The sequence below is a fragment of the Octopus sinensis genome, linkage group LG4, assembly GCF_006345805.1.
Source record: "Octopus sinensis linkage group LG4, ASM634580v1, whole genome shotgun sequence".
NCBI lineage: Eukaryota > Metazoa > Mollusca > Cephalopoda > Octopoda > Octopodidae > Octopus > Octopus sinensis.
This window is the reverse complement of record NC_043000.1, coordinates 65,993,963-66,013,976: the sequence shown is the minus strand read 5'-3', so window position 1 is coordinate 66,013,976 and position 20,014 is coordinate 65,993,963.

The following is a 20,014-nucleotide window of genomic DNA, read 5'->3' as shown; positions in this document are numbered from 1 at the left end:
ATAGATTTGACAGAAACAGTTTTCTTTGGGGTAGGCGGGTATGTAAATAAGAAAAACAGAACATGTTCATGTATCTGAAAAGAACAACTATGGTGGACCAGCAATAAAAGGAATTGATGTAGAACACATATTTAATGGTAAAGGGAAAAGAAAATAGGCTTCTTTCACATTATTTTTTCCTTAGAGCTAATGATAAATATAAATATAAATATATATATATATATATATATATATATATATATATATATATATATATATATATATATAATATATATATATATACATACATATATACACACACGTGTGTATGTGTATGTTACTATGTGTGTGTGTATATATATATAAATGTATATATGCATACACACAACTATGGAAACATTGAAACGCATATTTTCGTTATAGCTGTCTCTCTTTTCATATATACATACATTTTTACATAAATAATGAAAAATGATTTAGTCGTATTTACATATGTATGTGTGTATGTGTATATGTACACACACACACACACACACACACAAACAAACATACGCAAATTGATCAGTGCTTCACAATTTGCTGTGCCCGTTGCACTTGGATACCCTTTCTAGTGCCAATTACTACAAGGGAAAATGGAATGAATGAATTTTTACAACCACTAGCTGCCTTTCGATTCTGGACAGTCTCTATTAGATACGTTATTTTCAATAGATTTGACAGAAACAGTTTTCTTTGGGGTAGGCGGGTATGTAAATAAGAAAAACAGAACATGTTCATGTATCTGAAAAGAACAACTATGGTGGACCAGCAATAAAAGGAATTGATGTAGAACACATATTTAATGGTAAAGGGAAAAGAAAATAGGCTTCTTTCACATTATTTTTTCCTTAGAGCTAATGATAAATATAAATATATATATATATATTATATATATATATATATATATTATATATATATATATATATATATATATATATATATATATATATACATACATATATACACACACGTGTGTATGTGTATGTTACTATGTGTGTGTGTATATATATATATATATATATATATATATATACATTTATGTCTATTAACATATACCTGTGTATATATTATGTATGTATGTATGCATGTGTGTGCGTACGTGCATGCGTGACGTGTGTGTGTGTGTGTGTGTGTGTTGTGTGTGTGTGTGTGTGTGTGTGTGTGTGTGCGCGCGCGAGTGTGTAAAATCGAATTTGATTTATTGCTGTTTGATGTGTAGCAAGATCACACACACACACACACGCACACACAAATGGTTTTGTTTTCCAGAATAACAGACTTAGAAAACCTTTTAGGTTTCTCTTAACTTTGCCCCTATTTTGCGACTCGTGTATGTTTATGCATTTATTTGTTTCTTGACGTCTGTCGTCTACATAATAACAATAATGATAATAATAATAATAATAATAATAATAATAATAATGGAAAAAAAAATGATAATGAAAACCAAAGCCATCCCCATTAGAAGAGGAATATTCCAGGGAGACACGCTCTCTCCACTCCTTTTCTGCTTGGCACTGTCACCTCTATCTGATATGCTAAATAGTACTGGATACGGATATAAATGTTACGGCAAAACGATCAGCCACCTTTTATATATGGATGACCTAAAACTATACGCTGCAAATGACAAACAGCTGGAAACACTATTAAAGACAGTTCATGGATTTACCAAAGAAATAGATATGAAATTTGGATTAGAAAAATACGCCAAAGTAACCATGAAAAGAGGAAAACTAGTTAAGAGTAGCAACATCACACTAGATAAAACCAATGAAATAAAAGAATTAGACCAAAGCCAAACTTACAAATACTTAGGAATCCATGAACTAGATAAGACACAACACACACAAATGAAAGAGAAAATAAAAAAAGAATATTATTGACGAGTTAGATCAATACTAAAAACAGAGCTCAATGCTAAAAACAAGATAATAGGTATTAACACTTTAGCTGACCCAGTTATAAGTTACAGCTACAATATCCTTAACTGGACACTAAATGAACTGACCAAAATAGATAGGAAAACAAGAAAAATAATGACAGGATCTAGGATGCATCACCTAAAATCTGACATAGAAAGACTATATATACAACGTATATAAGGTGGTAGAGGCCTTATACAGCTGGAAAACTACTATAAAATAACCACCATAGGACTGCAAAAATACCTACTTCAGAAGGAAGGAAAACTGATACAAATAGCGGCAAAACACGAGCAAAACAAAAAACTGTTCTCAGTAATTAAGGAAGCTGACAAATACAAACAAGAAATCATACCACCTAACAAATATGAAGAAGAAGAAGAAGAAGAAGAAGATGAAGAAACAACAAAAGCTATAATACAAATGAAATCCAAACTAAAACTAGAACAGCAAAGAACCATGATAAAACGATGGCAAGAAAAACCCCTTTATGGTAAATACTGGACTAAACTAAATACAAAAGAAATAGACAAAGAAAAATCCCAGCAATGGTTGAGAAGCTCAGGACTCAAAGCATAGACAGAGGGATTGCGCTCGGTTGTGAAGTGAAAACATGATATAAAAAATATACTACTGAATAATAATAATAATAATAATAATAATAATAATAATAATAATAATAATAATAATAATGATAATCCTTTCTAATAAAGGCACACCGCCTGAAATTTTCGGGGAGGGGATGAGTCAACTCCAGTGTTTCACTGGTACTTAATCTATCGACCCCGAAAGGATGAAAGGCAAAGTGAATCCCGGCAGAATTTGAACTCAGAAGGTAAAGACGGACGAAATGCCGCTAAGCATTTTGTCCGGCGTGCTAACGATCCAGCTAGCTCGCAAAAAAAACAACCAAAAGTCGTTTCTGCTATAGGCACAACGCCTGAAATTTCGGGGGAAGGGACAAGTTGATTACATCGGTCACAGTTCTCGATTGGTACTTATTTTATCGACCTCAAAAGGATGAAAGGCAAAGTCGATCTCGGTGGCATTTGAACTCAGAACGTAAAGACGGACGAAATACCGCTAAGCATTTTGCCCAGTGTGTTAACGATCCTGCCAGTAATAATAATAATAAAAATAATAGAAATAATAATTGCTTCTTAAGATTCATAAGTTGCAAGGTGCCTGTAAATTCCTCCCTTTCTGTGCGACATTTGTTTCACACAAGCAACTAAGTTTTGTAGCCTTAGGTTAAACGGTAGGTATTTATGGTTCCAATATTTAATTGGTGAAGATTATCTCAATATCATCGAGATACATCAATTCCCGTATTTCGTTCCAGATTTGTCTTACAACTGACTACATACATACATATGTCTGTGTGTGTGTATAGATATTACATGCTGAATCTTTGAACACTACACAGTTATTCTCTCTCCGTTTTTTTTTTTTCATTCTCTTCATTTTCCCTCTCATTCTTTCCATCAAATAGCGTAGGCTCGAAACGTAAAAGACTTTCCATTTTTCCCGAGCGTTAAACTATTACACTTGCATGCTGTTCCTACACCTGTCTTCGTCTTTTGTTTTTCTATTTCTATAAATTTGAACTATGTATATATATATATATATATAATCAACCGAAATTGCAAAGATAATCTGGTTCTTGACTGAAGATAGACAACTTCGAATGAATCCGTCCTTGTTTTCTTTGTATCGTCTGCCTGGATGTTTTGCGTCCTTGTCCTATTTGTATTTTATATATATATATATATATATATATATATATATATATATATATATATAGCGGCGTACGTACACTTTGTTCTCTTATATATATATATATAATATATATATATATATATATATATATATATATATATATATATAATATATATATATATATATTGTCAGTTCAAATAAACAAGCAATTCAAATAAACGATTAAAAACGAACGTGAAGACGTGCACAAGAAATGTATTAACTTGACGCTCGGTAAAAGGAAAGTATATGCATATGTGGAAAATATGATAGGTATATGCATATATGTACCATGACATATGTATATACATATATAATAATACTATGTGTATGTATATTTATTCCTTTACTTGTTTCAGTTATTTCCTTGTGGCCATGGTGGAGCACCGCCTTTAGTCGTACATATCGACCCCAGGACTTATTCTTTGTAAGCTTGGTGCGCATACTACCGCTAAGTTACGGGGACGTAAACACACTAACATCGGTTGTCAAGCGATGGTGGAAGGGGCAAACACAAACACAGACACATAAACACATACATACGGGCTTATTTCAGTTTCCGTCTACCAAATCTACTCACAAGGGTTTGATTGGCCTGAGGCTATAGTAGAAGATACTTGCTCAAGGTGCCATCATCATCATCATTGTTCGACCGTGGTCAAAACAATGGAATTTACCATGCTACGCCAGACTTCACGGTCCATCATAGCATTACGGAGGTCCTGTTGCTGGATGCCCACCCTTCGTTCAACCATTGAGCAAGTAACTCTCCAAGGTGCCATACAGTGAGACTGAACCCGGGACCATGTGGTTGGGAAGCAAGCCTCTTACCACACAGTCACTTCTGTGTGTGTATATATATATATATATATATATATATATATATATATATATATATATTGGCCTGCTCGCTTAGCCAGCGGGGTGGCGTCATTTGAAGGCTAAAACAATGTGAAGCGCATTGTGACCAGCGATGTGTAGCAACATCTGATAGCCTGGTCGATCACGGTGATATATATATAGTTAATCCAAACATGAAAACACAAAGAGAAAACACAACAACGCGAGCACGTGGAACAAGTATAGTGTTATTGGACGCTCAGGAAGGAAGGAAAGAAGGAGGGTTTAACGTTTCGAGCGGAGCTCTTCTTCAGAAACATAGGAAAGGGAAAGATACAAAGAAGGGAAGACGGAGGAAAAAAATCGCCAACGGTACACGCGGTCACATTTTGAATGACCGGAATGGAATGGGTACATATAAGAAGGATGACCACGAAGACATTTGAAATATACCCACAAATATAATTGACAGAACTATATGCATGTTCTCTCTCGTGTTGACGTTTCGTGTACAGTTCTGCAAATTATATTTTCTATGACGGTCGCACTGATGATTTGCAGGCATTTACGTATGTAAATATGTAAATGGTAACAATGAAATCTGGTATGTGACTAATTATATTTTGTATCTTTTCATTTGTCTTGTTCGCTTATGTTCTGGCGTTTGTCGAAATTTCTTGATAACAATTTTTTCTTAGTGGGCAGACCATATGGGATCTACATTTAGCATATTGGATGTTCACTCAGTGGTCATCCCTCTTATATGTATGTAATATAATTTTTCTGAATCTTCAAATTTTTTCAAATTTGAAGATTCAGAAAAATTATATTACATACATATAGTCAGGTGACTGGTTTGGCCATTCTAATAATTTTATATTGTGATCGACAATCCATTTTTTTTTGGTAGACTTTGCCGCGTGCTTAGGATCGTTATCCTGTTGTAAAACCCACCCTACACAAAGCTGGAGCTTTTCTACAGAGTCCCATAAATCATTGTTCAAAATATTTTGAAAAACATTTCTCTATTTTATGTCAGATACTTTCACTTTAACAATAAAAGTTAGAGATGATAATAATAATTGAATTATATGTAGTAAGTAATAAGTAAAATCAAACTAAAGTATAATATAATCGTAACGTAACAAAAGTAAAAATAGCAATTGGTATAAAATTGCATCAATGACTTGAACTTGAATAAGTGATTTCACATGAATGGGAATAAATCAAAAATAAAATTAGGGTGCAGAAATGGAGCTGTGCACATACCTTTTACCACGGCTTTTACATTAGATTATCTGCTAATTAGTTAGCATTAAGTATCTATATGAAGTTTGGTTGTATGTAATGTCTGTTTTCTCAAACAGCCGCTTCTACTGAGTACTGCTGTTGGTTTGTTTCTTATACATAAAGGACTATAGCTTCAACTGCGTACTGCTTTTTGATTCACCGTAAGGTCTGTTGTTATTATTATTACTGTTTAACTATTGTTACTACGTTTGTTGGTTCCTCGAAATTGACAATATTTTCACCGTTTATACGGAAGCATTTTTCTTCGATAGAAGAAAGTCCAAAAAGGAATTTCGCTGCAGCCGTCGGCGGGCGCGAACTCATTAAAATTAAAATGGAAGAAATACAAATCTATTTCGGATTGATCACCGACAATGACGGTGAATCTAGGATAACACCACCAAACGAAATAAAAAATAAAATTAAAGAAAATACTATTGTCTATAAAGTATACAATGTAGAGAAAAAAAAATTGAACACCTGGAGGAAAGCACCATCGAAAAGTGTCTTGGTACGACTATGAAAGATATCAAGTAACTAACCAGAGGCGGTAAATTCGCCACAATAGAAGCAAGGTTCGAGTCAACGGAGCGTGCAAGGGTGTACTCGATTCGAACCTTGCAAAGTGGAAATATTTTATTTTTGCCTTTATATCTGGGACGTAGGACGTCCCGGATAAAAATTTAAAATGTTCCCCCAGAAGTAGAGGTAGGCTGGATTGTAGCCACACTTCTATACAAGAGGGAGGACAAGATACAATTGATCGACATTGCAAGAGACAGGCCTACAATTCCAGTCTGTTATATATTTTGAGTATTGTTATCACCAGCGATATCAAGATATAACTTTGTATTTTGTATTTTATGTGTAGATGTACATATATAGATGTACATGTAATATGTACACATATATATACACATATTTACATGCACTAGTACTATGACCCGGCAACGACGGTCATAATGCTAGTATATATATATATATATATATATATATATATATACACATACACACATGTATACATATATACACATACATGCAGATGTAAACATACACATACATACATACATACATGCATACATACATACATACATACATACATACATACATACATACATACATACATACACATATATATATATGTGTGTGTGTATATATGTATGTATGTGTATATATCAAAAGTCAATATTTATATTCAACTTAACGTGGATGTATTGTTAAAGCACTGAATACTGCATTATTTACCTTGAGAGGACATCTCACATGGACGCATGGTACATTAAAAGGACATATATTTATACTGCTGGCAGACGAGGCCAGTCTGCTCCGGCGCCGGAACGGCCAGATCACCTGATTTCGACATGCCCCGTGTTTTCAGTGGCAGACGTCCACAGATAGCTACTTTTTAAAAAGCTTAACTACTTGCGTTATCAGTGCTTGTATAGTCACTGAAATTCCACATATCTCTGGGAGTGAGATATGACTGGTATGCGCTTCTGCCGCTAATTATATATATATATATATATTATATTTTGTGAAATTTGATTTAGTATTTCTAAATTGAATTTTTCCCTGTAAGTTTGGAATAATATTCCCTTATATTATATATATATATATATATATACATACATGTGCATACACGAGGGTGAGCTGAGAAGTTCATAGGCTGACTATGAAGGAGTGATGCTATAGCTGTGAAATTTTTAATGCATCATTTCAACTCTTGTTATTAATAACTGCATTGTTTTTTGCCAGGTAAACTGACATATAAGTGTTCAAAGACTTCAGAAGTAATTAGTAGCGACTTTTCTTGAAAAAATTTGGCATCGTAGTTTTGATCAATTATCTGCAGAAAAGAGAGTCACGCTGACATGCTTGCTACATTAATGGATGACACTCCCATGCAAAAGTAGGCAGCATAATTTAGAAGGGGAAGGGAGATTCTTGAAGGTCATTCAAAGCCTAGACGTCATGAAACTGCCACCACTGAGGAAAAACATTGATCGTGTTCAGCACATTGTTATGGATGACAGGCGATCGACTCTAAATCAAATAGTCAATGCTATTAACATATTCTGTGAGAGAGTTGAGAATATTCTGCACAATGAACTTGTCATGGCAAAGGTTTCTGCTCGGTGGGTGCCACATCTGACACCTGAACAAAAAAGTGCACCAGGCTGACCACATCACTGGAATATCTGATATTATTGGATGCAGATCCAGCTGGTTTCCTTGAACGTTTCCTAACCCAGGCTGAGTGTCAGGTTCATCAGTTTGAACAATATTAAGAGACAATCCATGCATTGGAAAGGCGATGGCCTCAGTTGTTTGGAATGCAAAAGGCATTTCCAAATTGAAATCCCCTACGCTTTCTAACAACAAAATTACAAGAAAACCTCAAGAAACTGGTTTAATGCTAATTCATTGTTTTAAATCACTGAATAGAATGTGATGTTTTACTGCATTCGTGTAATTTCATTAGTGTTAATTTATAAAACGACTTAAAATATCGTTCTGTATGTCTCACTTAAAGTGGACATTCTGTGGAAAGCCAGAAAACATATATATATCCGTAGAAGATAAAAAGCGTCAAGCAGCGGTAGTGGAATTGCTAAGTCCAGATTTTTTGAGCGTCATCAGTAACAAGTATTTTCTAGCAGCCGCATGCCGAGACAAATTTAGCTTATACTGATATAGAAAAACAGTGATTAACAAATCTTTCTGGAAAGTTCTGTTGAAAGCGGTGTGACAAAGCTGGCTCTTTGAATTATAAGGACAAAGGTCTTCGAAGTTTCTGTCTACCCTTTCTCATTCTCAAGGCTTAGTCAACGTGAGGCTATGAAAAAGATGCTATGCTGTCTGATCAAACTCAGCACATCACAATTGCGAAGGGAGCTTCTTAATTATTCAGTCTAACTATTATTTGTAGTATTCAAAGGGAGCAAGCTGGCAGAATCGTTACTACGCCGGACAAATGCTTAGCAGCATTTCTTCTAGCTCAGTGTTCAAATTTTGCCGAGGTTGTTTGCCATCCTTTCAGAGTCAATAGAATAAGTACCAATCAAGTACTTGGGATCGATGTAATCAACTAGACCCCCTCTCACTAAACTTCAAGCTTTGTGCCTATAGTAGAAAGAATTATTTCTGTTATATAAATCTTTGCTGTGACGTTTTTTTTCGTTCTAGCTTAAATTGTGACATTTTCCCAGAATTGCCCAGAATCTACTGCATCTTGCATCTTTCCAGAAAAATGAAATATTGCCACTTCCTTTCCTTCCGTAAAAACTGTTATCTTAACAGGAGTAGAGATATTCGTACTCAAAACAATGGAAATATATATATGAGAGAGAGAGAGAGAGAGAGAGAGAGAGAGAGAGAGAGAAGAGAGAGAGAGAGAGAGAGAGAGAAAGAAAAAGAAACTAAAGAAAAATAACAAGCATTTATTTAATTTGCTTTTTGCGGGAAGGAATGTTTCACCGAAGTCGTGTCTCGCCTTGACCTTCGAAACGAGGGGTAGATGAAACAGAGGCGACCGAAGAAAGGGAATTTTCCTTGTGTTGTATGTCCTGTACTCTATTTTTTCGTTGTTTAAGAAAAATGTCCATTTCCTTGGTTTTGTGTTTATGTTTTCGTTTCTCATTGTGTTCGACGTTTTTTTGGTATCCTGTACCCATATATGCATGTATATATACATGTAGATGTAGGTACGTACATATATGTATGTATATATGCATATGTTTTATTAGAAGGATATATTATCTGGGCGGATATTATATTAGCTCTCAGTTGAGTGCGAGATGACGGCTGACCACAACGATCAGTATTTAACAGTGTGTAGTCGCTGCAGCGGAAACAGGTGGTCATTATAATATGCTGTGTATAACTATGAAATAAATTCTGTGGATGTACAAGTCTCCATACTCTTTATTATTATTAATATTACATACATACATTTGCTATTCAATCTCTGAAATTTCTAAGTAACGTTACGCTCTCCCTATTTGTTTACTTATATTCTTTTATTCATTTACTTGTTTCAGTCATTTGACTGTGGCCATGCTGGAGTACTGCCTCAAAGGGTTCTTGTCGAAGAAATCGACCTCAAGACTTATTCTTTGTAAGCCTAGTATGTATTCTATCGGTTTCTTTTGCTGAACTGCTAGGTTACGGAGACGTAAACACGCCAACATCGGTTATCAAGCGATGGTGGTAGTGGTGATGGTGAGGACAAACACAGACACAGTTATTGACTGCTAACTCCCAAATTTATTTATACTCTCTCTGTTTATTTCCTCCTCTTCCTTTCTGTTGAAGAGCGTAGGCTCGAAACGTAAAAGACTTTCTCACCTTCCCGAGCGTCAAACTAATACACCTGCTTGTTGTTTATACACTTGTCTTCGTCTTTTGTTTTCAGTAAATTTTAACTTACATATATATTCGACGGGCTTCTTTCAATTCCCGTCTACTTAATCCACCCATAAGGCATTGGTTAGCCCGAGGCTATAGCAAAAGTAACTTGCCCAAGGTGCCACGTAGTGGGACTGAACCCAGAGGATGTGGTTCGGAAGCAAGCTTCTTATCACACAGCCACACCTGCGTCTATCTCTCCCCTCCCCCCCTCTCTCTCTCTATATATATATATATGTATTTATATATATATATATATATATATATATATATATATATATATATATATATATATAATATATATATATATATATTATATATATATAAATTTATACGAAAGAAGGTTTGAAAATCCAATTTAAAAGATGTTTATTTACTTAACCGGTTTCACTCTTTGGAAAAAGATTGTCAAAAGTAACATAGAATATTATGAATTCAAAAAAGTTTTTTACATAATTGCCACATTACATGTATATATATAGTCTTTGGTAACAGGGACATGTTAAGGACATAAAGAAGTGCAACAGTGTGATGAGAATATTTGAAAAAATGGGCAGAAAAGAATAAAACAAATATATTATTGGAAGTTTGGTTGCGTTAATTATTGGTTGTTGCAAATTGCCACATTACATGTATATATACAGTCTTTGGTAAAAAGGACATGTTAAGGACATAAGGAAGTACAACAGTATGATGAGAATATTTGAAAAAATGGGCAGAAAAGATTAAAATGAATATATTATACATCTCAGGGTCAGTACAGAATATTATGAATTCAAGGCGAGTTTGTTTACTGACCTGTCCGTTTTAGCAGAAATGTTGAATTGAGAAAGATGTACCCGTTTTTTTCTGTTTATGGCTTTCCTTCAAGCATCAATGATTTTGGGGTTAGGATGAGGTGAGTATGTGTGTCTCTCTGCGTGTGTGTGAATAGATGTGTCTGTGTGCCTGTAATATTTGGTCAATGACGTCTGTTTGTCAAGTGTGTGTAGTTGTCATGGTGTTGTGTGTGCGTGTGTGTGCGCGTGCGTGTGTGCGTGTGTGCGTGCGTGTGTACGCATGCATGAGTGTGGATGGTATTTGACATGGTGCTGCGTGTGTATATATGTGCCTGTATGGAGGTGAGGCTGGTGTGAGTGTGCGTGCCCCTGTGTGCGTGCACACACACGTATACAAGCGTCTGCGTGTGTGTGGGGGCTGTTTTTGAATGGTTCCAGGGTGGCGAAAATAGATGTGTGTTGTTTAAAGAATTTTTTGGGGTAGGATGGTGTGTGTATATATGCGTGTCCGCCCGTGCGCGTCTACGCGTGTGTGCGGGCCATACACACACACTACATATACATACATACACACACACATCACACACACACACACCACACACACACACACATATAAATATATATATATATATACAATTGCAGCGTGGAAGGTGTTTATAAGCCATTTAAGAAACACACAAAAGCCGTTCGATTCACTCCAACATTTAAGTTTAATTTGTCAAAATATTTTCGTCGCTAAAATCCGCGACCTGTTCACTGACAAAAATCCGTGCTGCATCTCAAATGTTGGAGTGAATCGAACGGCTTTTGTGTGTTTCTTAAATGGCTTATAAGCACCTTCCACGCTGCAATTGTTTTCGTTTCAGCACACGATCTCAGATCAAATTACTTGCTATGCGAGTACATCTCCGTAATATATATATATAATATATATATATATATATATATATATATATATATATATATATATATATATATATATATATATTATATATATATATATATATATATATATATATATATATATATATATATATATATATATAATATATATATATATAAAGTTAATCCAAACAAGAAAACAAAAAACAACAACGCAAGGATGTGGAACAAATAAGGTATTATTGGACGCTCAGGAAAGAAGGGAAGAAGGAGGGTTTGACGTTTCGAGCGGAGCTCTTCGTCGGAAACATAGGAGAAAGAAACATCCCGAGATGGGAAGGACAGAGGAAAAAAAATGCAGGTAGTCTACACGAGGTCACATACTAAAAGGACGGAAGTGGTCAAAAGGAAGGAAAAGTGTTTTTTAAAAACAAAAGAGCGGGTCAGAGAATGAATGGTAAAAGAGGTGTGCGAGATGACAAGGGTGTGTGTGTGAGTGTGTGCGTGTGTGTGTATGTGTGTGTATGGTGGACAAGGTTACTAGCAGCAGTGGCGGAATGGTGGATGATGGCTGGTAGCAAGCAGTAGGGAATTAAGGAGTGGGTGGGGGTACCCTAGCAAGTCAGAGGCGGTCAGCAACAAGGAGGTATGTGTGTGCGCGTGTATATGTATCGTGTGTGTGTTTTGTTGTAGTATGTGTTGTGTGTACGTGTGCGTTTTTTTGTGTGTATGGCGAGTAACTGTGCTTAGACTTAGTGTATGTGTGCGTGTGTGCGTGTACGTGCGCGTGTGTGTATATATACGTATGTATGATTGTGTGCGAGTGTGCTAATGTCTGTGTGTCTGTGCTTATATGTGTGTACGTATGTGTATGTGTGCGTGCGCGTGGAGGTATATGTTGTGTGTATGTATATGTGTCGGTGTGTATGTGAATTAGTGGGTGTTTGTACGTGTGTGTGTGTGTGCGTGTATTGTAATTATATGTGAATGTGTGCGCGTACGTGCGCGGGAGTGAATGTATGTATGTGCGCGTGCGTACAAATGTGTGTTTATATGTTTGCAAACATACGCACACACACACACAAGCACACACACACACTCACACACATATGCCCGTATACGTGCATATATATGCACGCAAGAACACACTTCGCGACTGAAGGAAAGATGGAAGAGACTATCAGTGGTGCGGGCGCGTGCGAAACTGCAGGCCCACCCGCACAAGCGCAGACGCGATCCCGAAATAACGCCAGCCACCAAAAACGTGCGTGCATGCATGTGTGTATGTGTGCATGCGAGTGTGTATGTAGGTATGTGTGTGTGTGTATGTATGTGTGTATGTGTGAGTGTGTTGGTGTGTATGTCTGTGTGTATGTATGTCCGTATGAGTGTATGTATGTATGTGTGTGTATGTATGTATGCATGTGTGTGTGTATGTATGTATGTGTGTATGTGTGTAAGTGTGTGTGTGTGTATGTATGTATGTATGTGTGCATGCGTATATGTGTGTATGGGGGTGTGTGTATGTATGTATGTATGCATGCATGTGCGTATGTGTGTGTGTGTATGCATGTGTGTATGTATTTGTGTATGTGCGTATATGTGTGTGTATGTATGTGTGTGTATGTGTGTGTGTGTATGTATGTGTGCGTGCGTGTGTGTATATATGTATGTGTGTATGTATGTGTGTGTGTATGTGTATGTTTGTGTGTGTGTGTATGTATGTGGTATGTACGAATGAAAGTATGAATGTATGCGAGTGTGTGTGTGTGTATGTGTGCGTGTGCGTGTGTATGTGGGTGTGTATGTATGTGTGTATGTATGTATGTGTGAGTGTATGGGTGTATGTCTGTACGTATGTATGTCTTGTGTATGTATGTATAGTGTGTATGTGTGTATGTGTGTAGCTATGTATGTGTGTGTGTATGTGTGTATGTATGTATGTGTGTAAGTGTGTGTGCGTGTATGTATGTAGGTAAGTATGTGTGCGCGCGTGCATGCAAGCATGTATGTGTGTATGTATGTATACACACGCAACACACACGCTCGCACACACACACAACAACACACACATACACAACGCACGCATATCGGGCCGGCCGCACCCCAGGAGCGCGCCCGCGAACCCTCAGACAACCACACCAAAAAAACCGAGCTCCATCAATCCCTCAACCAAAAAAAAGGAAAGAAAGGGCGTGCGCCTAGGTACAAACACATGCAGGTGTTGCTCCCAAACGCGCGCGCGCATGCACGTATGCGTGCACGCGCACACGTGTGCATGCGCGCGTGTGTGTACGTATGTAGGTAAGTATGTATGTACGTATGTGTGCGTCCGCGTATGCGTGCACATGTATATGCGTACGTGCGTATGTGTGTGTGTATGCATGTGTGTGTGTATGTATGTGTGTGTGTGTATGTATGTATTTGTGTGTGTATGTGTGTGTGTATGTAGGTATGTGTGTACGTATGTGTGTATGTATGTATGTGTGTATGTATGTGTATGTTTGTTTGTGTGTGTATGTATGTATGCATGTATGTAGGTGTGTTGGAAGTGGATATGTGGGGGTGTTCGGAAAAAAGGGGGGGGAAAGAGAAGTGGAGCGCAGACTAAGAGGAGGGGGCTGTGTTGAGTCCGTGTGGGTAATGGTTTGTAAAGTAAAGATGAAGCGTTGCTCCAAGTGGAGCCTGGAATGCGGAAGACCGTTGTGTGGGGCGAGACCAAACCCTGAGATGTCATCGGAGGATTGGTTGGCCGAGCAGAAGTGACGTGCGACGGGAGAAAGGGACCGTAGGCGAACATCCCTCAGATGTTCGGCGAATCGATCAGACAAACGGCGTCCCGTCTGTCCTATATACAGCATTCCGCAAAGGTTGCATTTAATACAGTATATGAGGCCAGACGAAGTGCACGTAAAAGAATGTCTGATACGTACAGTTCGCTGGTTGGAGCCGGTGACAGCAGTGGTGTTGGTGATGAAGGGGCAGGTGTTGCAGCGAGATCTAGAGCACGGGAAAGATCCGTGTGGAGCTGAGGGGGAAGAAGGGAGGGTGCTATGGACCAGGAGGTCGCGTAGATTCCGGGCTCGTTTGAAGGAGGACAGAGGTGGGTTGGGGAAAATGGGGCGGGTCGTGGGATCGAGCTGGAGGCGACGGAAGGCACGTAGTATCTTTCGACGAAGGGGTAGAGTAGAGGGGTGGAAAAGGAGGGGAAAGGGGTGCGGTTGGGGTGGGGTGGGTGAGAGGAAGGAGAAAGGGCGGTGGTGCGGTCGATGCGACGGGCGCGGGCGATGGCAATTGAGATTAGTGTAGGTGGGTACCCTCGGTTCCTGAACAGGCGGGCCAGGTATTGAGATTGGGTCTCGAAATCCTGGTCGCGGCTGCACAAACGTCGGAAGCGGAGGAACTGGGAGTATGGGATGGCCCGTTTGGTGTGGAAGGGGTGGGAGGAGGAGAAGTTGAGATAGAGGTGGGAATCCGTGGGTTTAAAGAAGGCGGAGGTGGTGAGAGAGTGGGAGGGGTGGTCGATGCTGAGAGAGATATCGAGGAAGTTGACAGAGGTGTTGGAGATGGTAGAAGTGAATTGTAGAGAGGGGTGAAAGTTGGAGAGGAAAGAGATGAATTGGTTGAGAAGTTCGCGGGAAAGGGAGGTGGCGCCTATGCAGTCGTTTATATAGCGACCGTATAGTTCGGGGGTCGGTCCGGAGAATTGGGAGAATACTTGGGCCTCAATGTACCCAAGAAAGAGATTGGCGAAATTAGGGCCCATTCTCGTTCCCATCGCGCCCCGGACACTTGTTCGTACGTTTTCCCGGCGAACGTGAAACAGTTGAGGGTGAGGACGAGCTCAGCCAGGCGGAGAAGGGTGGGGGTGCTGGGGGGTGAAGTCGGGACGACGGTCGAGGAAGTGTTGGAGGGCTAGGGGACCGTCGTTATGGGGAATGACCGTATACAGGGATTTTACGTCAAGGGTGAAGAGGAGGTGAGAGGGGCTGGAAGGGAAGGAAAAGGAATTGAAGAGACGGAGGGCGTGGTTGGTGTCGTGTATGTGGGATGGGAGGGCTGCGACTAAGGGGGACAGGATGCGGTCGAGGTATAGGGATATGTGTTCAGTGGGGCAATTACATGCGGACACGATGGGACGGCCAGGGTTTTGGGGTTTATGGATTTTGGGAAGGAAATAGATGGTGGAGGTGCGGGGTGTGCGGACGATGAGGTTGGTGGCGGTGGGGGGGGAGCATAAGAGGAGATGAGGTCGTGGATGGTGGAGGACACTCGCTGTTGGCAGGAAGAGGTGGGATCAGAGGGGAGGAGGCGATAGAAAAGGGGATTTTGAAGCTGGCTGAGCGCTTCCTCCCTGTTTAGGTCCGCGCGTCACACCACCACTGCTCCGCCTTTATCCGCCGGTTTGATGACAATGTCATTGCGGCGGCGGAGGTGGCGAAGGGCAATCGATTCAGCCCGAGTGAGGTTGTCTCGGAGGGGTCTTTGTTTAAAGTTGAACCGGTGGACCAGCGCGTTGCAGTCATTCACGAACAAATCTAGGCTACTGAATAGGCCTGGGGGCGGCGTCCAGATGGATGGACGGCGCCCCAGCTCCAAAAGGCAATCCTGATTGTTGTGACGCTGCGGGGACGCGTGGAAGTATGCGCGAAGTTTGAGGCGGCGCAGGAACTGGTTGACGTCAGTCCGAGTCTCGAATTCATCACAGTGGCGCGTGAGTGGCGTGAAGCGGAGTCCCTTACTGAGGAGAGAGCGCTCGGCAACGGAGAGGGGGAAATTGGGGGTATAGTGACAAAAGTGCGAGGAAGCGGAGTGGTGGGATGACTGGGGTCAGGAAGAGGGGGTGCAGAGGTGTGAGGAGGAGGGTAGGGGTGGTTGGGTGAAGAAGGGTTAGGCGTAGGAAGGTCAGGGTGGGGTGTGTGTGGGTCCGTGGAGGGGGAAGGGGGAGATGGGGTGGTGGGTGCGGGAACGGAGGGAGTCGAGGGAGCAGGAGGGGAGGATGTAGGGGAAGGGGAAGGGGGTGAAGGGTTGAGGAGGTGATGGAGTTTTTTGTTTTTTGTGTGTGTGAGGAAATTGTGGAGTTGGTGGTTGAGATTAAGAATGAAGCGGAGAATAGATTGGGTGAAGAGTGGTGGGCAGAGGGAGGAGAGGAGGAGGTAAGCTTGGGGAAGTTGGTGGTCAAGGGAGTGAAGGAGAGGGCGGATGGAGCGGATGGCGGCACGGATGAGGAGGCGGGAGGTGCGAGCGAGGGTGGGTTCGATGAAGGGGAGGAATAGGGGGTAGCGTATATATATATACGAGCTGACGTACCCAACAATTCCCGGGAAAGCGGGGCTTATCCCTTGTTTCTGTTCTCATAATTGTTTCACTAATCCAAAAACAATAATACAAAGTATGTTGCCCTTAAAACGATTTTTGTGCATTTACAGAGAATACCGAACTGTCTTACACAGGATCTTGTTTGTAGGAATTTCCAATAAGTTAGGAATACCCAAATTGTGAAGTCAGTTATGTAATAGCATGAAATTAGTTACCCGATAGAAACAATTCAAATTAAGTAGCCTCGAAAAGGGCTTTAATGCGTTCCCAGAGTATATAGAACTTAGGAGGAAATGCTAATAAGGTATGTATACTAAAATCGTTACATAATAACAGGCTAAACAGATATGAGATGATAACAATTCAAAGTAGATAACTCTGAAAAGGGCTTTTGTTCGTTCCCAGAGAATATTATCCTCAGGGACGCTAGTGTGAGTATATTCGTGAATAAGTCACTAACCGAAATAAGTGGATCTATTGTTTAGGAAAATACTATTGTTTAAGGGCTGAACTGGATAAATTGCGAAAATAACTCTAACAGTTCAAATACTAAGAAATAAGTATACTCAGTTTCATTTTTACCTAATAATTTAGGAAAATGAATGGGTTATTACCCTTGGCTATATATAGAGGCGAATGGATTATTTCCCTTGGTTTTTAAAATAAAATATATTAGCTATATATAAGGATCCCTTCCAGGGGCCCTATTATCAATTTTTTTCAATAATCTGAGTATGCCATGAGGTTTCCAGACATGAGTTCTACTCACGTGTCAAGTTTAATCAAAATCGATAAAATGATGTAGGAGGAGTTAGCTAACAACTCCACAAACATGTTTTCCCACATATGAGGTATATATATATATATATATATATATTATATATATATATATATATATATATATATATATATATATATATATATATATAATATATATATATATAACGGGAAGCTTTATGAAAATAGACAAAAGACGAAGGCAGGTGGGAAACAAACAAACAATTGTATTAGTATGGCGCTCAGGAAATATAAATAAAACAAGTCTTTAACGTTTCGAGCCTACGCTCTTCAACAGAAAGATACACAGAGAGAAAAAAACACAGAAAGAAGGAGAGAAAAAAATGCGTGCAGTAACTAACGAATCAACATGGCGATCGATGGGTGAATGAATTATCCTATGTTTACCGTCAACATGGAAAATTCGATGAACCGATACCAGGGTAGGAAATTCACGTCAGAAACACGGTTGAAGCGATCTATCCAAAGGTAGTAACTCCGGGTTCATGTGCAGAAATTTGTGCGTTATATATGAATAAATAAATAAATGGAGTTGAACGAAGATGTTAATAAAATTCTTTTACTTTCGACATATGTTTCAAAGACAACATGGTTTTATTCCAAAGGAATAAACGGTGTAAGATACAATCTTCTCATCAGGAAAGAAAGGGAGCCTCTCTCACCAACAAGACAATATAATAATTACGATGACTGCCTACATGATAAACAAAACGTCAATAAGTGTTTTAAAAAACTGTTAGTAGAATTGACGTCAAAGTTAGATAGTAGGAAGAGAAGGGTTAAAGGAATAATAAATAGGGAACAAATAGAGGGGGAGGGGTACGTAGATTAAAAGAATGTTCAAAGGCTTAGGAAAGGATTTCTCTATTGAAGTGAAGTGCACGTTAAACTAATTGTTTTTATATATATGTATATATATATATATGTATATATGTATGTATATACACACACACACATATATATATATATATATATATATAAATGTGACATTATCTACATTTACGGTTGCATTTTAAAACTCCAAGGTCTTCACTGTCTGCTCATACACACACACACATACATATCTAAATAGAAACATTATTATTTCTAAATCTCTCAAAGAGAGATATTCAGTAACAGTATTTTAAAGTAAAGACTATTTGCCAACATAGTGTGGTAGTCCTGGATGGGACGAATGATACTGTTGTTTAGCCCCAGGAAACGTCGTTTGCAGCTGGCTATACGACACAATATCCTTATATTTTCGAACAGGGAAGCTCAGCACCCCCATCCAACACAAAGAAACGTCTGTGGACCGGTTTGTGGGTTATTGCTCTTTCTCTCCTTTCTTAACATTTTGGTCAGGATTCACCACTCCACTCTCACCACCTCCATCCACTACAAACACACAGACTTACACTCATGTCTCAACTTCTCCTCCCACCCTAAACACACCAGGATTTCCACCCCCTATTTCCAATTCTTCTGTCTATGCAGGCTCTGCAGTGTCGACCATGACACTGAAACTCAGTCTCAACTCAAGGCTCGCCACTTCATCTTACGTGGATATCCCCTCACCACCCTCCACATCGCCCTGGCCAGAGCACATTCCGAGGACCGTGCATCTGCTCTCTCCCCCGCACCCACCCCGCCGTCTCCCGTCTCCCGTTTCCTCTCACCTACCACCCCACCACCTTACCTTTCCAACGCACCATTCTCCGAGCCTTCCGGCGACACCAGTCAGAATCCTCCACTTCGCACATCTTCCCTAGCTGACTCTTCCCCTCTTCAAACGAGCCCACAATCTACGAGACCTCTTGGTCTACAGCTACTTCCCTAACCCAACCTCCCAACCCGGTTCGTTCCCCTGCTCCCTCCCACGCTGCCGCACTTGCCCTTACTTCTCCATCACCACCCTCTCCTTACCGGCACCCATCATCGACCCTATCATATCACTGACTCCTTCATCTGCACTTCTACAAATGTCATCTACTGCATCTACTGCTACCTCTTTTCTCA